We start from the raw sequence: 19,549 nt of genomic DNA on the forward strand, positions 1-19,549 counted from the left end.
GTCCAATTTGGATGCTTTTTATTTTTGTCTCTTAGCTGATTGCTCTAATAACTGCAGTACTGTGTTGAATAGCAGTGGTGAGAGGAGACATCCTTGTCTTGTTCTGGTTCTTAAGGGGAATGCTTTCAGCTTTCCCCTATTCTATATAATGTTGGCTGTGGATTTGTCATAGATGGCTCTTATTATTTTGAGGTATGTTTCTTCAATGCCTAGTTTGTTGATGATTTTTATCATGAAGGAATGCTGAATTTTATTAAATGCTTTTTCTGTTTCTATTGAGGTGGTCATATGGTTTTTGTTTTTAGTTTTGTTTATGTGATGAATCACATTGATTGATTTCTGGATGTTGAACCATTCTTGCATTGCTGGAATAAAACTCACTTGATTGTGAAGAATTATCTTTTTGATATGCTGTTGCATTCAGTTTGCTAGAATTTTATTGAGGATTTTTGCATTGATATTCATCTAGAATATTGGCCTGTGGTATTTTTGTTGTTGTTCTTTTGCCCTTGCCTGATTTTGGTTATAAGGGTGATACTGGTTTTGTGGAATGAGTTAGGGAGTAATCGCTCCTCTTTAGTCTTTTTTTTTTTTTTTTTTTTTTGAATAATTTCAGTAAGATTGGTACCAACTCTTCTTTGAACATCTGGTAAAATGCAGCTGTGAATCTGTCTGGTCCTGGGCTGTTGTTGTTGTTGTTGTTGTTGAAAGATTTTTTATTTCTTATTCTATTTAATTACTCATTATTGGTCAGTTCAGGATTTATGTTTCTTCCTGGTTCAATTGTGGAGGGTCATGTTTCCAGGAATTTATCTATTTCCTCTAGGCTTTCTATTTTGTGTGCATAGAGGTGTTCATAACAGTCTGGAAATCTTTTGCATTTCTGTGGTATCAGTTGTAATGTCCCCTTCCTTATTTCTGATTTTACTTATTTGAATCTTCTCTCATTTTTTCTTGGCTATGCTAGCTAACCGTATGTCAATTTTTCTTATCTTTTCATAAAAACACCTTTTTGTTTTATTCATCCATTGTATCAATTTATTAGTCTCAACCTCATTTAGTTCTGCTCTTTATTATTCTGATAGTTTTGGGTTTGGATTATTCTTGTTTTTATAGTTTCTATAGTTTATAACGTGGATCAACATTAGGTTGTTAATTTGGGATCTTTCTATCTTTTTGATGTGGGCATTTAATGCTATAAACTTTACTCTTAGTACTTCTTTTGGTGTATCTCAGAAGTTTTGGTATGTTGTGTCTCTATTTTCATTCACTTCAAGGAATTTTTTTATTTCTGTCTTAACTTCATTGTTTGCAGAAAAGTCATTCAGGAGCAACCTTCCTTGTACTTGTGTAGTTTTGAAACTTCCTCTTAGTATTAATTTCTAATTTTATTAAACTGTGGTCGAGGAAGATACTTAATATGATTTAGATTTTTTGAAAATTTATTGGTACTTGCTTTATGGCCCAAATATATGGTTGATTTTTGAGAATGTTCCTTGTGGAGGTGGGAAGAATGTATATTCTGTGGTTGTTGGATAGAATGTTATTTAAATGTCTATTAGGTCCATTTGGTCTATAGTACAGTTTAATCCATAGTTTCTTTGTTGATGTTCTGCCTCAATGTTCTGTCTAGTGATGTCATTGGGATGTTAAAGTCCTCCCTTATTGTATTCCTATCAATACAATAGTGTTTTCTTAGATGTAGTAGTATTTGCTTTATGAATCTGGGTGCTCTGGTGTTGGGTACATATGTATTTAAGATATTTAAATTTTCTTGTTGTATTGAACCCTTTATCATTATATAATACCCTTCTTTGTCTTATTTTTCTGTTGTTGGTTTAAAGCCTGTTTAATCTGAAATAAGAATGGCTATGCCTGCTCACTTTTGTTTTCTGTTTATATATCTTTTTTCTTCTAATTTACTTTGAGTCTGCAGCTGCCTTTAGCCAGTAAGTGAGCCTCTTACATGCAGCAGATGGTTGAGTTCTGGAATTTTTGTTTGTTTTCTTTGTTTTGTCTTCTTTTGTTTTGTTTTTTACAGTTTCCACTCTATGTTTTTAGAGTGGAGCATTCAAGTCATTTATATTCAAGGATAATGTTGATAGGTGAGATTTTATGTTTATCATAGTGTTGTTAGCTAGTTGCCTTGTGGTTTCATTGTGTAGTTGCTTTATGTTATCTGTGAGCTTTGTATTTCTGTCATCTTTTATGATGGTGAAGGTCATTCTTTCATTTCCATGTGTAGACTGCACATTTGTTGGTGGTCTGGTCTAGTGGTGACAAATTCCCTTGGTGTTTCTTTGTCGGGGAAAGGTTATATTTCTCCTTAATTTATGAAGCTTAGTTTGGCAGAACACAAAATTCCTGGCTGGCTTTTTTGTTTCTTTAAGTGGGCTAAAAATAGGCTCTTACTGTCTTCTGGATTATAGGGTTTCTGCTGAGATTTCTGCTGTTAGTATAATGGGATTTCAAAATGATTAGACCCCCCTCTTGATGCTCTTAGAGTGTTTTCTTTCCCCTCTCATTGACTTTGGATAGTCTGATGACTATATACATTGGTGAAGTTCTTGCAATGTATCTCTAGGAATTCTCTGAGCTTCTGGTATCTGAATGTCTAAATCTGTCCCAAGACTAGGGAAGTTTTCTTAAATTATTTCCTCAAATAGGTTTTTCATACATTCTTCTTCTTCTTTGTTTTCTTCTTCCTCTGTCATTATGTAATTATGTATAACTTATAGGTTTGGATGTTTTACATAATCTCATATATCCTGAAAGCTTTGTTTATTTAAAATTTTTTTAAATTGTTTCTCACTGTTAATTTGAAAGACCTGTCTTCTAACTCTATAATTCTTCTTCCACTTGGTCTAGCCTATTGTTAAAATTTTCAGCTGTATTTTGTAACTATTTCAAAATTTTTTTTACTTCTAGAAATTCTTTTTATTTTTTAACGATGCCTGTCTCCTTTTCCATGTCCTGAATTTTTTCTCTGATTTCTTTATGTTGGTTTTAGTTTTCTCTTGGATCTCAATCATTTTCTTTAAAATCAGTATTTTGAATTCTTTATCTGTTATTTCAAAGATTTCATTTTGTTTGAGATCCATTGCTAGAGAGTTACTGCTTCACTTTGGGGGTGTTGTAACACTGTTTTTTCCTATACTTTTGGAGTTTTTTCTCTTGTTCTTTTACATCTGGATAAGCTGTCTCTCCTTCATATTTTTTGATTTTGCTTTACTTTGGAAAGGACTTTTTCCCTTCTTGAGGAGGTGTCTACAATGTATGATGTTGTATAGGGTCCTTTTACTTTGTTTCTGGGAGTTTTCAGTGGTAAAGAGTCTGGAAAAACTCCTTAGTTATTGAAGCCTTTCTATGGTGGCTTTCTCAAATGTTTGTTGTAGTAGCAATGTGTTAGGCATGTCAGTAGGCTCAGGAAGCTTATCACATTTTCCAGAGCTATGCATTTGTGTCAGCAGATTTCCTCTTGTTTTGTGGGGTTCAACCTCCATGCCAGTGGGTGGTGCTGTAGTGTTAGAACTGGCTGCAGCCAATGGGGATGGGTATACACTAATACTTGATCCTTGTTTACTATGGGAAGCTCTGTGTTACCCAAGACAATGGGTTGAACTGTGGAATTCACAGGGTTCTGAGCTCCCTACTTATCTCCAGAGTGGGGGACCAAGGTAGGCAGGCCCGACTGGACAGGCCTGCCTCATGTCTCATAATGGCAGGCACAAGCACCAGCTGTGTTGGGGGATTCTAGTGCACAGCCACCAAATGCCCAGAAGTGTGCCTAGGCATGGAGTTGGAGAACCTCCACTGCCCCAAGTTTTCTGCACAGGTAGGGGAGTATGGCCTAAACACAACATCAAGAAGAGTGGGTACTCCAAATTCCTGGAGATATTTCTGGGCTTTCAGCACAGAAAGCTCCACTGCACCAAGATCTCTGCACCTGAAGGGAGAGGTGGCTCAGGCTCCAAATTTGGGCAAGTGGATGTACCAAACGCCTGGAAACATGCCCCAGGAATGCAGAGTACATAAACTGTGGTTGCAAGAAGGTCTTTGCAGGAAAAAAGGGGAGGGGGTGGCTTGAGTGCCTACTGTAGGGGAGCAGGTGTGCCTCATGCCAGGTAATACACCCAGAGAAGGAATAGAGAAACTGCTGCCACAGCAAGGTCTGCATGAGAAGGGAGGGATAGATTGTACTCCTAATCTGTGAGAGTGGGCATGCCAAATGCCTGGAGTTATATCTGAGTGTGGAGCAGAGGGAGTACTGCTCTATGACGTTCTTTTAGCAGAAAGGGGATGGCAGCTCAAGCTCTTATTCTCAGGGGGCAGATGCACCAAAGCCCTGGAGCTATGTCTGGGCATGGAGCAGAGAGTTTGCTGCTGCACCAAGATCTCTTCATGAGAAGAGAGGAATGTCTCAGGCTCCTATCCAGCTGTACAAGTGTTCTAAATGCCTGGGACTGTGTCCTGGTGAGGAGTGGAAAAAATCGTCATTGTAACAAGTTCTTTGCAGGGGAAGGAAGAGGCAGCTTAGGCCACTAGTCTGGGACAAAGGGTATTTTGATTGCTTGGAAATATGTCCTCTGGCGAGGAGTGGAACTCTCCATGAGGCCATCGGTGCAGGCTGGGGGAAAGAAGGCAGGGTGGCAGGAGTGGAGACCATGGGTATTTGAACCACTTCCTCATGTAACATACTTGTGCCTTCAGGACTTGTTTGAGCCCGATAATGTATATACCACTTCCATTTGATGATAGAATGCTGTTGTGCATGACCCACTTTATGGCTAGATGGGTCAGAAAGCATCCAGTTCACGACAGGCAGTTCAGGTCACATGGTGACTTGATGACCCATAGTCAAATATGCAGTTTCCACCAAAGCCCAGTAACAGGCCAAGAGCTGTCTCTCAAAAAAGAGAGTAGTTATCTGCAGAAGACGGCAGGGTCTTGTTCCAAAATCCTAGAGGCCTCCACTGTGTTTCACCTATAGGGGCCTGCCAAAGGCTCCAAACAGCATCCCTATCTTCCACTGACACCTCAAGCACCATTGGATATGCTGGGTCATATGACCCAAGTGTCAGAGCAGCTTGCACAGCAGCCTGGACCTGTTGCAGAGCATTCTCCTGTTTCTGACCCCACTCAAAACTGGCAGCCTCTTGGGTCACACCATCAATGGGCTGGAGTAACACACCCAAATGAAGAATGTGTTGCCTCCAAAATCCAGATAGGCACACTAGGTGTTGTGCCTGTTTCTTAGTTGTAGGAGGGGCCAAATGCAGCAACTTCTCCTTCACCTTAAAAGGAATGTCTCAACAGGTCCCACACCACTGGATCCCTAGAAATGTTACTGAGGTTGAAAGTCCTTCAGTTTTAGTCGGATTTATTTCCCATCCTCTGGCATGCAAATGTCTCACCAATAAGTCCAGTGTGTTTGCTACTACTTCTTGCTTACTGGATCCAGTCAGCAAAATGTCATCAATGTAATGGATCAGTGTGATATCTTCATCAAAGCAAAAAGCAATCAAGGTCTCTCTGAATAAGATTATGACACAAAGGTGGAGAGTTGATATAACACTGAGGTGGGACAGTAAAGGTATATTGCTGGCCTTGCCAGCTGAAGGCAAATTGCTTCTATTGGGCCTTATGGACAGGAATGGAGAAAAAGCATTTGCCAAGTCAATGGCTGCATACCAAGTACCAGGAGATGTGATAATTTGCTCAAGCAATGAAACCACATCTGGTAGAGCAGCTGCAATTGGAGTCATCTCTTGGTTAAGCTTACAATAATCCACTGTCATTCTCCAAGATCCATCTGTCTTCTGCACAGACCAAATAGGAGAGTTGTGGGAATCACCACCCCTGCATCTTCCAAGTCCTTGATGGTGGCAGTAATCTTCACAATTCCTTCAGGAACGTGACATTGTTTTTGACTTACTATTTTTCTAGATAGAGGCAGCTCTAGTGGCTTCAATTTGGCCTTTCCCACCACAATAGCCCTCATCCTACCAGTCATGGAGCCAATGTGGGGGTTCTGCCAGCTGCTAAGTATGTCTATGCCAATTATGCATTCGGCCACTGGGAAAATGACCACAGGATGAGACCAGGGACCCACTGCACCCACTGTAAGTTGGACCTGAGCTAAAACTCCATTAATTACCTGACCTCTATAAACACTTACTTTGTTCGGAGGACCACAATGATGTTTTGGGTCTCCTGGAATCAATGTCAGCTCAGAGCCAGTGTCCAGTAGTCCCCAAAATGTCTGATCATTTTCCTTTCCCCAGTGCACAGTTATCCTGGTAAAAGGCTGGAGGCCACCTTGGGAGAAAGACTCACTGCATTAATTGTTGGTAATGTAGTGGGGTCCTTCCATAAGGAGGCCAGCCTCCCCGTCACTCAGGCTGTTCTGGGTCTATAAACTGGCTCAAGTCTGGAAATTGATTGAGGGCTGGGATTCTCTTTTTGTAATTCAAATTAGTGTTTTGTCCACTCGATCTAGAAGTTTTCTGCTTGTATCAATTAGGTAGGAATGCAGTAGGTTTCATATCAATTTCACTTCTAGGAACACTGTGATTAATTAGTCAATGCCAGAGCTCTATATGAATCAGATTATTCTGATTGCTGCTTTGCCTCTGCTGTCCATTACAGTAGCTACACCCACCTTGCCTTTGATGGTTGAGTACTGACACTTGGCCCCTGCCACCTCGGGATCCAATTATTCACACTGTATTTAAATTTTGTAGTGAGTGACTGCAGTGCCCACCATTAGATCTGACATACAGAGAAGAGAAATTATAGGGCTCCTCAAAGATGCAGGTGCTGCCCTCACTACTCTATTTTGCAAGGCATTGGTCAAGGTTATATCTTTTGGACCCTCTGAGCTGGGATGAGTAGGTCTAAATTGACTGATCTACTCCACCATCCCAATCTCCCTAAGTTTTTGGATCCCCTCCCTCTATATTAAAACAAGGGAGATCAGGCATTTCCAGCTTGCTCACAGTGGGCCATCTTTTAATCCATATTTCAGCTAACCAAGCCAATAAACTATTAGAACATTTTTAACTCCCCGAGCTGCAACATCGAAATCAGAGTCCCTACTTGGTGGGCCCAAATAAATGAATTCAGCCTTATCCAACTCTATGTTCCTTCCACCATTATCCCATACCCTTAATATCTACCCTCATGCCTGTTCTCCAGATTTCTGTTTATATAATTAAAGAAATCAAACAGTTCTTTTTGAGTGTAGCACACCTCCTCATGGGTCACACTCTCAACCTCACCTCTAGGGGCCTGCTGGGACTGTAGTTATAGGTCTAGAAGAAAACAGGGGTGTTGGGAGTGGCTCCTGAAGAGAATCAACATTTTGCCTGGCAACTGCCTCAGGGGAGGCCATCACTGTTCCTTCGGGCAGCGTAGGGTTTATCTCCTCAGACAAAGGTGGAAAGGATGATGGCAGCGTGGGTTGGGGAGGGGATGTTGCCACTACTAGGGATGGGGAAGCTGTTTCTTTTCACAAAAAAGGTTCATCAGGATTTACAAACTCAGTGGCCCCAGCTTCATCAGGGTCCTCCCACACATCCCCATTCCAAGTTTCAGGGTCCCATTCTTTTTCAGTCAATGCCCTCTAGACACTTTAACAGTAGACACCTGGCGAGGTTGTGCATGAGTCTTTCATTGCAGTTCAGCCACTCTCATTCTAAGAACTTGTGTCTGTTTTCCCACAATTTCAGCTCTTTCTCTACAGGAGATAGAAGCTCTGAGTTCATCATTTTCTTTCATCACTTTGTCCACTGAACTTAGGAGCAACCCATCAGCTTCATTATGTTCCTTGATTCTCCATATATGGTCAAAGGTATTATGCATAAAATCACTAAACTCCTTGCCTCTCACGAGCAGTGAATCAGGAGTATCAAATGCATTTATTTTACATAGCTCTCTAAACAGTTCATGCCAAAGACTATCAGTGTTTTCCATACTATTAGTAGAGTCCTTAGCATTTTTCTGTCTAATCATATTAAGCAGCCACCTCCAGAAACCCAAAAACCAATGAAAGAACTCCATCCTTAATATTCTGTTCATCTAGAACCACTCCTGGTATCAAAATCTGTATTAGTCAGGGTTCTCTAGAGGGACAGAATAGGAGATACATAAAGGGGAGTTTCTTACCTATTAACTTACATGATCACAAAGTCCCACAATAGGCTGTCTGCAAGCTGAGGAGCAGAGAGCCAGTCCAAGGCCCAAAACTGAAGAACCTGGAGTCTGATGCCTGAGGGCAGGAAGCTGATCCAGCAGGGGAGAAAGATGTAGGCTGGGAGGCTAGGCCAGCCTCTCCTTTTCATGTTTTTCTGCCTGCTTTATATTCGCTGGCAGCTGATTGGATTGTGCCCACCAGATTAAGAGTGGGTCTGACTTCCCCAACTCACTGTCTCAAATGTTAATCTCTTTTAGCAACACCCTCACAGACACACCCAGGATCAATGCTTTATATCCTTCAATCCAATCAAGTTGACACTCAATATTAACTACCACAGCATGCATAAGTGCAATGCGAACAACAAATTTTACATTCCAAAAAAATACAATTGAAAAAATATAGGGTCAATTTGTATTCAAGCTTAGTAACAGATTTTCAGTATAATCGTTTTTAAGTTTAATTATTTTAACATGTTAAATTCATGGAAGTGCATTAGGAAATATTTATTTGTAAATGTAGGTTTTACTTATTTATTTTCCCTATTCATTTCTCAGAGGACCTGAAATAATTGTACTTTCATTCTAACTGCTGCCTTTCTTGCTAATGTTTAACTTTAAATGTAATCAATCATTTAGCCTAATCTTAAAAATATTTTTTGTAAAAGTAATACATATTCATTGTAGAAATTGCATTTCTTTTATAAAACCACATATTCCAGAAGGAGGAAACTAAAGTGAGATACAGCCGAAGTTGAAATGTTTGTATTGCTAAAATCTTCTCTGTTAGTCAGACTTCATTGAACAAGCCAAACAATTAACTTTTGTTTGAGGGTTTGCTATTAACAATAAGACCCTTCAAAAGTACTATGTCAACATTATTTCAGACAAAAGAGCTCTTTCAATATTTCACCTGACACAGTTTTATATTAATTCCACTTAGCAAATGTTGGTTGAGTATTGCCTATAAGCTTGGCACTCACTGATCTATCTAAAATAATATTATTTTTCTCTATTGACTCATCTAAATTCCAATCTTTGTGAAATATGATCATTGTAATTATTTAATTGGTCTTTACCTTCAAGGTAAATGTAAATTGTATCTTCAAAGAATTCATTAAAAATGAAAATACAGAATATTATATTTGTTCCTCATATATTTTATAAACATATAATTATCTATCTATCATCTATCTATCTAATCTATCTAATCTATCTATCTATCTATCCACCTACCTATCTATCCTGATTATGCATCCCAATTTAGAGTTTCATAGACCTTCTCTCAAAGAGAAGGCATTCTGTTAAGAAAATGAAATCATGAAGGTGTCTTCTATTTTACATAATAGTTGATTCAAAATGGGCAAAATTGTATTAACTACAGTAGCTACTGGAAACTTCATTTAATACAAAGGCTAGACCAAAAAAAAAAAAAAAAAAAGAAAAAGCCATGCCCAGTGACCTGAATAGCTTACATATTAGAAAAAGGGCACAGTCTACAAAGGAATATATTCTAAAAATCCTTGGAGAAATTGAAATTCAGGGAAAATATAAACCAAAGGCTTTTGAAATTAGAAAATTCATCTTTGTTTAAATATATCTAATAATGCATTATCGGCTGTAAATACATTTCCAAAACTTATAAAGACTAGAGGATAACATTCCATTCTAGTAAGTTGTCTTCAATGGAGGAAGTGTATAAGTGATGCCAAATCCTCAGTTGCCAATAATATTCTTTCAAGCAGCTGACCTACTTTCCTTAGGGCAAGGCTCTAGTTTTCCCAAATGATTGTCATTTGGATTTCAGAATAAAATAATTTATCCCTTCTGCTCATAGTTGGAAACAGAACTGAGAACACAATAGATATTTTTTCTTTTCAGACAATGGGTATTTTTTTCATTTGCAAATCTGCATTTATAAAAGAATGGTGTGGTAGAAAGTCAAACACCAAATTAACGAGGAAAAGTTCAAAACTTACATTTTACGTATTTCAACGTCTCAAAAGTGGCATCACGATAATGCAATAGCTTGTCTAAAAAGTGAAAAAAATAAGTAAATGTTATGTTTTGTACATAATGCTAGAAAACTTGAACAGTTCTAGAAGATGAACAAAATGGTGATCTTGAGGAAATTACACATGGAGTTCTTTAAGGATTCGATTCCCATATTAAAGCCAATACCATCATGTGAGGGTCCCATATTTAAAGTTTAATTTCTCTGTGATTATTTACATAAGAATAGCTCCATTTTTCAAAACTTTCCTTTCATTAGGAACAGAAACAAATGTCCTCTAGGAATGAATGAAGTCTTTTTCTCTACTATTGCTGTTGTTTTTAAAGTTGAAAATTTACCTATTTATTAAAGTCATTCCATAACCTTATCCAACCCAAAATCTACATTTCACACTTTGTAGAATAATCAGTTGAAAAGAAACCCAGTGGATTTATGTGTGTGTGTGTGTGTGTGTGTGTGTGTGTGTGTGTGTGTGTGTGTGTATAAATATATAACTACATTTTTTATTATATGGGTTCTGGCAAATATTTTAGGGCTAATTTTTAGCTGATAAATTTTAGTACTATAGCAATATTTGGTTATGTCAAATTATGTGAAATTGCATAGTGATTTCTAGGAATAAAATATCCTGAAAATAGCAGTTGTGAAGGGAAGTCTGGGTTAGCCTCAACTTACTGAAAGTGAAATCTTTTGAATATTCAAATGAAAAAAGTAAGAGTAATGGGAATGAAAAATAATCAGGACACACAATAATGAAAAAATGAAATAAAAAAATTGTGGAAATAGTAAATATAAGACAGAAAATAAAATCTAAAGAAATTTTATTTAACTGGGCTACTGTTGGTAGCACCAGGTATAAACAACCTTTACTTCAAGCTTCAGATATGTTTCAACTCTCATTCTTGTTGAAGGTTGATTCTATGACCTAAAATGTCATCATAAGAATAATTTGTCTTTTATCTCGCTTTACCAAGCACTCATTATCAAGGGGGGACCAATTAGTAACTATTCTAGCAACCTGCAACAACAAATATGACATTGCTACGTTTTTGCCATGAATCTCATTTAGATTTTTTTGAAGATATTTATCTAGTACTTTGTGTTGAGTTATAACTCCATGAATTAGCCAAAAGTATAATTATGTCATGGGCAATAATTGCATGACTGACTGAAGTCTTAGGGATACAGTTGTTCTTGCAGATCATAATTCCCTAAAAGAGAAAGTTTGTTCTAAAGTTGCATTTCTAGAATTCCGTTTGGCAGCAATACTATATTACTGTTGTTTAACTTGGGAGCCAAAAACCTTAGAACTGAGGGGATGATTCTTTTAAAAGCATAGCTGGAAGTTTAATAGTAAATACATTAAACAATTTCTGCTTATTTTCTCTAAGTGTTTGACATAGTGAGGTCATTTGAAATCCAATTTAATAGAATCTTCACAGAATATTGGGAAATTAGTACTATCTTGACTCAACACTGCCCTCGCATTAGTAACTGATATAACATTGACCTTAAACATAGCTCTTGAAATGGAAATATTAAAATAGGAAGGATGTGTATTTTATTCCAGAGTGGCAATCTTTTACTTCTTAATAATCATGTCGTAATAATATTTTTTTTTTGAGACAGAGTCTTGCTCTGTCTTCAGGCTGGAGTGCAGTGGTGCCATCTTGGCTCACTGCAACCTCCACCTCCCAGGTTCAAGCGATTCTCCTGCCTCAGTCTCCCAAGTAGCTGGGATTACAAGCGTGTGCTACCAGGCCCAGCTAATTTTTGTATTTTTGGTAGGGATGGGGTTTCACCATGTTGGCCAGGATGGTCTCGATCTCCTGATCTCGTGATCCATCTGCCTTAGCCTCCCAAAGTGATGGGATTACAGGCATAAGCCACCATGCCCAGCCTCCATTGTACTTATTATACTCAGAGGATGCTATTCAGACATGCTAATGAAAATTTATTTTATATTAAAAACTAATGTTTTCATATAACACAGCCATGAATATCATTCAGAAAAACAAATTGACAGGATTAACAAATGCAGAAAGCAAATGCAGAAAGCAAATGCAGAAAGCAGCAGCAAGAAGGCAAATGAAGGCATGCAGAGAAAAAGAGACTTATGAAAGCTTTCCTGTCTAGTTCTTTGATAAGAACTTAACATCAGTGAGAAAACTGAAAAGCCCAGTCTTTGGCAAAAAGATTAAAACAGGCCTTGGCACTATTTGTAAGCAATTTAGATTATCAGAGGAAAGACAATTCTTTGAAATAATATATAATGAGAGACACTGATGCTTCTTTACAGCTTCATAGCAGATCAATAAAAATCATGAATGCCAATCATGGCTATTTCTCAATGTAATGTTTTGTCAGTAATTCCTTCAGACAGGTGTTATCCATCACAATGAAGTGTATAATTTAAATTTTTCTAAATGCCACATTAAAAATGTAAAAAAGAAACAAGTAAAATTAATTTTAAGAAATGTATTTTTGTTTACTCAATATGTCCAAAAATTTTCATTTCAATTTGTAATCAATAAATTATTAATGATATATTACACATTCCTTTTTGATTATATGTCTGCATAATATGTTGTGCATTATGCTTGCAACCCATCTCGATCTGAAACAGTAGCATTCCAAGTGTTTGATAGCCACTGCCTAGAAGTTACTATATCAGTCAGCATGGCGATGGACATTGAATACAATGTCTTTCAAAGATAATTTAATTTGAGCTAATAAAAAATAAAGTAAGAACTTCTGAAAATATTTAGAATAGCTTGGATAGGAAAGCCAAATTAGTGCAAATAAGATTAAGGGGTCAGATGAAAAGGGGAGAAAGGAAGAAGGGTTTAACTTAACTGCAAAAAAGAATTTTGGAGAATGCAGCTAATGACAACAAATTGTTCTCATAAATTATGACACTATATAGCTATGTGGTTATGATGATGACAACTTTAGAATAATATGTAAAGAGCTGTTCTTCATTTTATTTCCACAAATAATAACTGAACATCTATTATAGGCTTGGTCATGACAATACGATGGTGAATAAGCAGTGGTTCTTCCCTTCGGGGACATAAAGTCAAATAGGGAGTGATGGCATTTTCCATTTTTGTGACAGATTAAACTGATTTGGTAAACAAGTGGAAGACCTAGCAAGGCAAATCTAGTGGAAATTAAAAAGAGCAAAGTTTGTTAAGCACATCTGTATCACAAACAGAATTGTTCAGAAATCAACTCAGTAGCCCTGACATTATATAAAAATCCTCTTTCGTTGGACTATTAAAGGACCCTGTGTAACCGCATATAGAAAAGGACATCAAAGAGATTCCTGAGTTGTGTGGGAAGGCGTTTTGCATGATATCTAAAATTCTTTCCAGCCATATAGTAGTATGATTATATAATTATTGTGAGAAATATCTTATTTGAATTATTTTTATACTGTGATGATTATTTCAAATTATTTGAATGAAATTAAATATACATAGAACTCACGAATCATTTGATTTATCAAATACCCTCAGGTATTATTTTGACATCAAGAATTTAACAACACATTAATAATGCTTGTTAATAGAAAGTTTAGAAAAACTTTTGCTTTCTTTAAAGCACTTTTCACCGTGATTCCATCCTTTGGAATGACTGTTTCTCCTCCAAATCAACATCTTATTATTTTTATATCAATCCCAAGTTAAGTCAAGAGAATGAGAGGAATAAGAAAGTGCCATTGCTTTTAAACCAAAGGGCAATATGACAGAAAAGAGGAATTTTTAAATTATTTGCAAAGTAAAAACTCTAAATGTCTTTTTACTGCTTTGTTTAAGATATTGTTTAAACTCAAACAATGGACATTTGATACTTTACTGTCTATTCAGCCGTGTGTCTGTAAACATTTACACAAATTTACATCAATTTCTATTTGTTCTATGAGAACATGAATCCCATTAAAATGGCTAATGTATAGATGGAAACTTCCATTGCTACTATTCTTCAGGTTTTTCTTATTGAAAAGTGATTTGCGTTTCCTTTTTGTTATATAAAACTTTGTATTTTGCTGGTTAGCCTTAAAATGATTCCCTAATAGAATATCTCTACTTTCAAATTTCGGTGTTTTTAAGAATATATAAAATGAGTCTAGTAATAGATCTAATGGAAGATACTGAGCATTTAAAAGTTAAACTGTTTACATAATAGTAATCATTTGCTTATGTAAATAGGAAAAGAACGTGGTTAACTGCCTGCACACAGCAGGAAACGCAAACATGAAGACTCACTTCTGTCTTAGAACTGATGGAGTGAATTGAATGTGTACAATGCAGAGGTGTTCATTGCAAAGCAGTAACGTCAGTTACTTCAATACAAGAGACATAAAAATCATAAACAACAAACATTAAGCATGCTATGAAACTGAAAATCTTTAAAGAAACATCATTGAGCAATGGTGTTGTCTTGTCTATTATAGTTATGTGGACTGAGCTAAATATTCACATGACACTGAAATAATAAGAACGGGAACAAAAGCATTTAGAGGGTTATAATCTAATATACGGTGTCACAAATCAAATCCTTTACAAACCACTGGGAGACAATATTTCTGTAGTGTTTTTGTTCCATTTGTACGTGAAGAAGTTAGTGTGTCTTTTGTTGTTTTTGTTTGCTCAATCACGTTTTTTAGCAATCAAAGTAAAATTTGCAAATACCTAAAAATAATGGCTTCTTTTATAAAGCAAGATTGTAATTAAGTAAATGTGAAAATATAAATCAATTTTTAAAACAAATATGAGAAGATACGTTCATTTTCAGATTAGCACACACACACACCTATAAAAAATAAAGTAAAATATGCCTGTAAAAGTACCAATCTTGGTTTTTCTAAATAGTTCAACAATTTCTAAAATAAATATTAAACTTTTACTCTATTAACAAGACATTTGTATATTTCTCATTTTGGAAATATATTTTAGTAAAACTTATTTTGAAGTAAGCATAGGTAGTCTACTACTTTCTAGTGCCACTAGTGATCCTCATTCTAGTTTTCTGCCCACAGCTATATCCTGTTCTGTTGTTGGATTTCATTCTTATACTGGTTGCCTCATTATAAGATAATTACTTTGCCTCAACATCATGTTTGAGCTCTGTCATGGTTTGAATTGTGTCGCCCCCCAAAAAGATATTGGAGTTTCCTGTTTTAGTTCTTTTGGACCGTTCTAACAAAATGTCATAAACTAGATAGCTTATAAACAATAAAATTTATTTCTCACACTTCTGGAGTCTGGGGATGATCTAATCATCACCCCAAAGGCTCCACCTCCTAATACCATCACCTTGGATTTAAGATTTTGACATATGAATTTTGGGGGAACACAAACATTGAGACCACAGTACTCTCAGTGCTTCAGAATGTCACCATTTGGAGATAGGGTTTTACAAATTAAGGACTAACCCAATATGACTGATGTCCTTATTAAAAAGGGACAATTTGGACACAGAGACAGAACACATAGAGGAAACATGATGTGAAGAGGCACAGGGAGAAAATTGCCATCTACAAGTCTGCACCATATCCTTCCCTCCCAGCCCTCAGAAGGAAACAAGTCTGTGGACACCTTGATGCTGGACTTAGAGGCCTCCAGAACTGTGAGACAGTAAAATTATACTCTTCAAGCCAATTCAAGCCAATCTCTCTGATGATTTCTGCTCAGGTCTCTTTGTCTGGAATAAGTTTGTATAATCGGCCCCAAGATGCAAATAAAGGTGTGGTGGTGATGGGAGACAAGAAAAGATAGCCCATTCTTATTTTTGCCTTTTAAAATTTCAGTCCTGGGACATTTCTTCCTTGAAAAAATAAACTTTTTTGTTGACCCATACAAAATGGAATGATAGCAGTGCCCACCGTAACAGAGACTTCATTTATTTCACCACTTGTACATATTTTCACTTCATGTAGACATCTGATTGTTCTATGAGAGATTCTATGATTGTTCTATGAGACCCAGCTATATTTATGGAGATGAATATTATTTAAACAGATAGATAAGATTAAAAGAGAAGATAGACTGGGAAAAGGATACATTTAGTATAGATTTCGGGGAGCTTGAAGCAAGGCAACTGTGATATAATTCTAGATGTATTATTTACATTTTATAACTTTTTCTTTCCAACCATTCTCCACACTTCATCTCACAGGTTTTTAAAAAACTAATCTATTTACTAAATAGTATGCCGCTGATAATCTGGAAACATCCAATACCAAGTATTTTCGATTATAAACATATTCTTGTCTTTAATAAAATAAATGATAAAATGACAATAGGGATTGAGTTTGGCACTGTAAATTTTTGTAATTGCTTGATTCCTGCTAATATTAACAAAATAATCTAATGCTTCAAAATTCATTTATTGAATAGTCATTTCAGTGCTGGTATTATCCTTGATTGAAGAAGACACTATTATCCAAAGTCTTTAAACAGATATTTACTAAAGAAAATATTCCTTGTGATGAGTCTAAACATTGTCAGAGGATAAATTTTCTATGTGAAACACTAGTAATATTTTGTATATTAAGGTATTTTTAAGCTTGGAGTTGCTTATGAATGCTGTTACCTGTTTTGCTCATATTGTAGGGATGTCTTACTGTTCTCTGGTCTCCTCATTCATATTATAAAGTTGTAGCTGGAAAGTAGGTGCCAAACTAGTCATTATATTGTCTGTCTTCCCCACCCCTAACAGCCCCCTTTATTGCTATATGTAGAAGCTACTGGACCTGACTGAATGCAAGTACAAGTGGTATGTGCCAGTTTAGGACCAAAGCTTTCAATAAGTGGGTGTGCTCCTTTCTGAACTGGGTGCTTCACCTCTGCTGTCTGATTGTTGATGACAGTGAGGCCCAATGGGATGGTGGAACAAGAGAGTAAAAGGAGCCTAGGTACATGAATGGCAGCATGGATGAAAGCAAATCCCTCAACTGGAAGACTTTGCCCAAGATTAAAATATTAATGGAATCAAAACTTCCATTGCTTCCACCTCTATCTCTTTGGATCTGTTTTTAAAGCAGTTAGCCTACTCAACCAATGAGGCTTTGTTTTTTTTTTTAATCACCATTCTTATAAAAACCTTTAAATGATGAATTCGATGTTTTCTAGATTGCAATTTCCAAAACAGCAGGGTTGGTGTGTAATTTGTGCACTTTTGGGAACGTACAGTGCTTGTCATTTTGTAAATGCTTAATAGATGTGTGATGAAAGAAAAAAGAAAACATTTTAGAATACACTGAAAAAGTTATGTTTAGTTTTGTCTGACTCACGAGTAAACATATGGCTCTTACGTTTTTAGCAAATATCAAGCTTTTGAATTTCAACCCAAGTAAAATGTTTCTCCCGTGGCTCCCTGACAGAACATTCCCAGCTGTTTCAATGCAGAGCTCTGACAGCTTCTAGAGCAAGAGTCAATATTAGTTAATGGTCCAGCTGCAATTGCAACTATTTTATTTCATCACAATGACAACTTAGATTCCTTCTCCTACTATTTCCTTTGAGATTAGTGCTGCTGAACTTTAGTATTCACAGCTACTCACAGAGCTGTGACTATAAACCCTTTCAAGTTATTCATTATTAGTTCCTACACAACATGTTCTAATTAACTCATAATAAGTCCTCCAAAATACTGCATATGTTACATTTTTCATTAGGATCTAATTGGAAGGAAGTTTCATCACTTTCCTTCTGTTAATAAGCCATCTTTCTTTACATTGCATGATGCATTTTAGTTTGACATGCCGATTATTCCATTCCATCAATGACCCAGATTACGTTATTCCTTCTGTAACAGAATATACTGTAAAATAATGAAACTGAAACTGCAAGGCAGAGAAGACTACACACACAAACCATGATGTGATCCCTGAAGACTTTTGGTATGAGAGTGAATATGTGCATGTGTGTGCATGCAATAATGTGCACTCTATTTTTATGTATTGTGTTCTGAAAAACTATCTTAATAGACTTCTTTTTTTTTTTTTTTTTTTTTTTGAGACGGAGTCTTGCTCTGTCACCCAGGCTGGAGTGCAGTGGCGCGATCTCGGCTCACTGCAAGCTCTGCCTCCCGGGTTCACGCCATTCTCCTGCCTCAGCCTCCCCAGTAGCTGGGACTACAGGCGCACGCCGCCTCGCCCAGCTAACTTTTTTGTATTTTTAGTAGAGACGGGGTTTCACCGTGTTAGCCAGGATGGTCTTGATCTCCTGACCTCATGATCCACCCGCCGTGGCCTCCCAAAGTGCTGAGATTACAGGCGTGAGCCACCGAGCCCGGACTTAATAGACTTCTTAATAGACCCTTAATATTAAGAAAAACTTAATAGAGCCTCTTTAGATTTGTTATTAGAATACTGAATTCATTGGAAGAAATTATAGCATTGTTCTTTTGATTGTGTGTTTTCTGGAAAGAACTTTACTTCCACAGTAGTTAAAATAACATACAGATGAAGAATATGTATGCTTGTTAATCTTATGTGTTGTGTATGTGTGTGTTGTGTGTGTGTTTGGTTCTTTTGTGCTGTTATTCGTTTTAAAAGAATTTCAGTACAATCAGAGAATAACAATCTTAGAAGACATATTACAGTTCACATAATTAAACCTCTCTCTGTTGGAGGTTCTTGCACAGATGTTGTAAAAAATAAAAACAAAAACAAAAAATGAAACATCTTTGTCAGATGAAAAGTGCCATTGCTAGTCTTTCTTCAGTAATGTTACTAAATAAATGTCAGGCTTACCTCATTCGTCTATGGTTATTGTCAGACTGACTCATGTTTCTGCTTAAAAATAATAATAAAAATAATAATAATAAAAGCTGCCATAGTTGTTATGAATGGTTTAGAATAGTGTAGTCACTTTTTAATTTGAAATACAGAAAATAAAGAAGCTTTGAAGCTGTGTTCAGAGTCCTAGAAATTTGTATACTCAAAGATGAGATTATTGGCGAGGGCATATGTAGGTAGCAGTTAGTATTCCTCAAAATACGTACACCCACATCTCAGAAATCTGGGTAAGTTTAGAAGGTGGTAGAAAATATATTTACATAACTGTTAAAGCTTTCTAAAACAATTTTTAAAGCATTTCAAGTTTTCTAAAAAACAATCTAGCATTTAATCATCACTTTAGTTTAAGATGATGTACATATATAAAATATTTAGTTATTTGAAATGCTTTCCACTGATGTCTTTGATAAACGTTTGATTTAAAGAAATAATAATATGGGCAGAGCAAAAACAAAGTGTTTCTCAAATTGTTGTAACAGCTGTATTATTTATAATTGAACTAAACTAGTCAAAGCTCTTACCCTGTCTGGTTG

Source organism: Gorilla gorilla, chromosome 22 (genome assembly GCF_029281585.2).
Source record: "Gorilla gorilla gorilla isolate KB3781 chromosome 22, NHGRI_mGorGor1-v2.1_pri, whole genome shotgun sequence".
Classification (NCBI taxonomy): domain Eukaryota; kingdom Metazoa; phylum Chordata; class Mammalia; order Primates; family Hominidae; genus Gorilla; species Gorilla gorilla.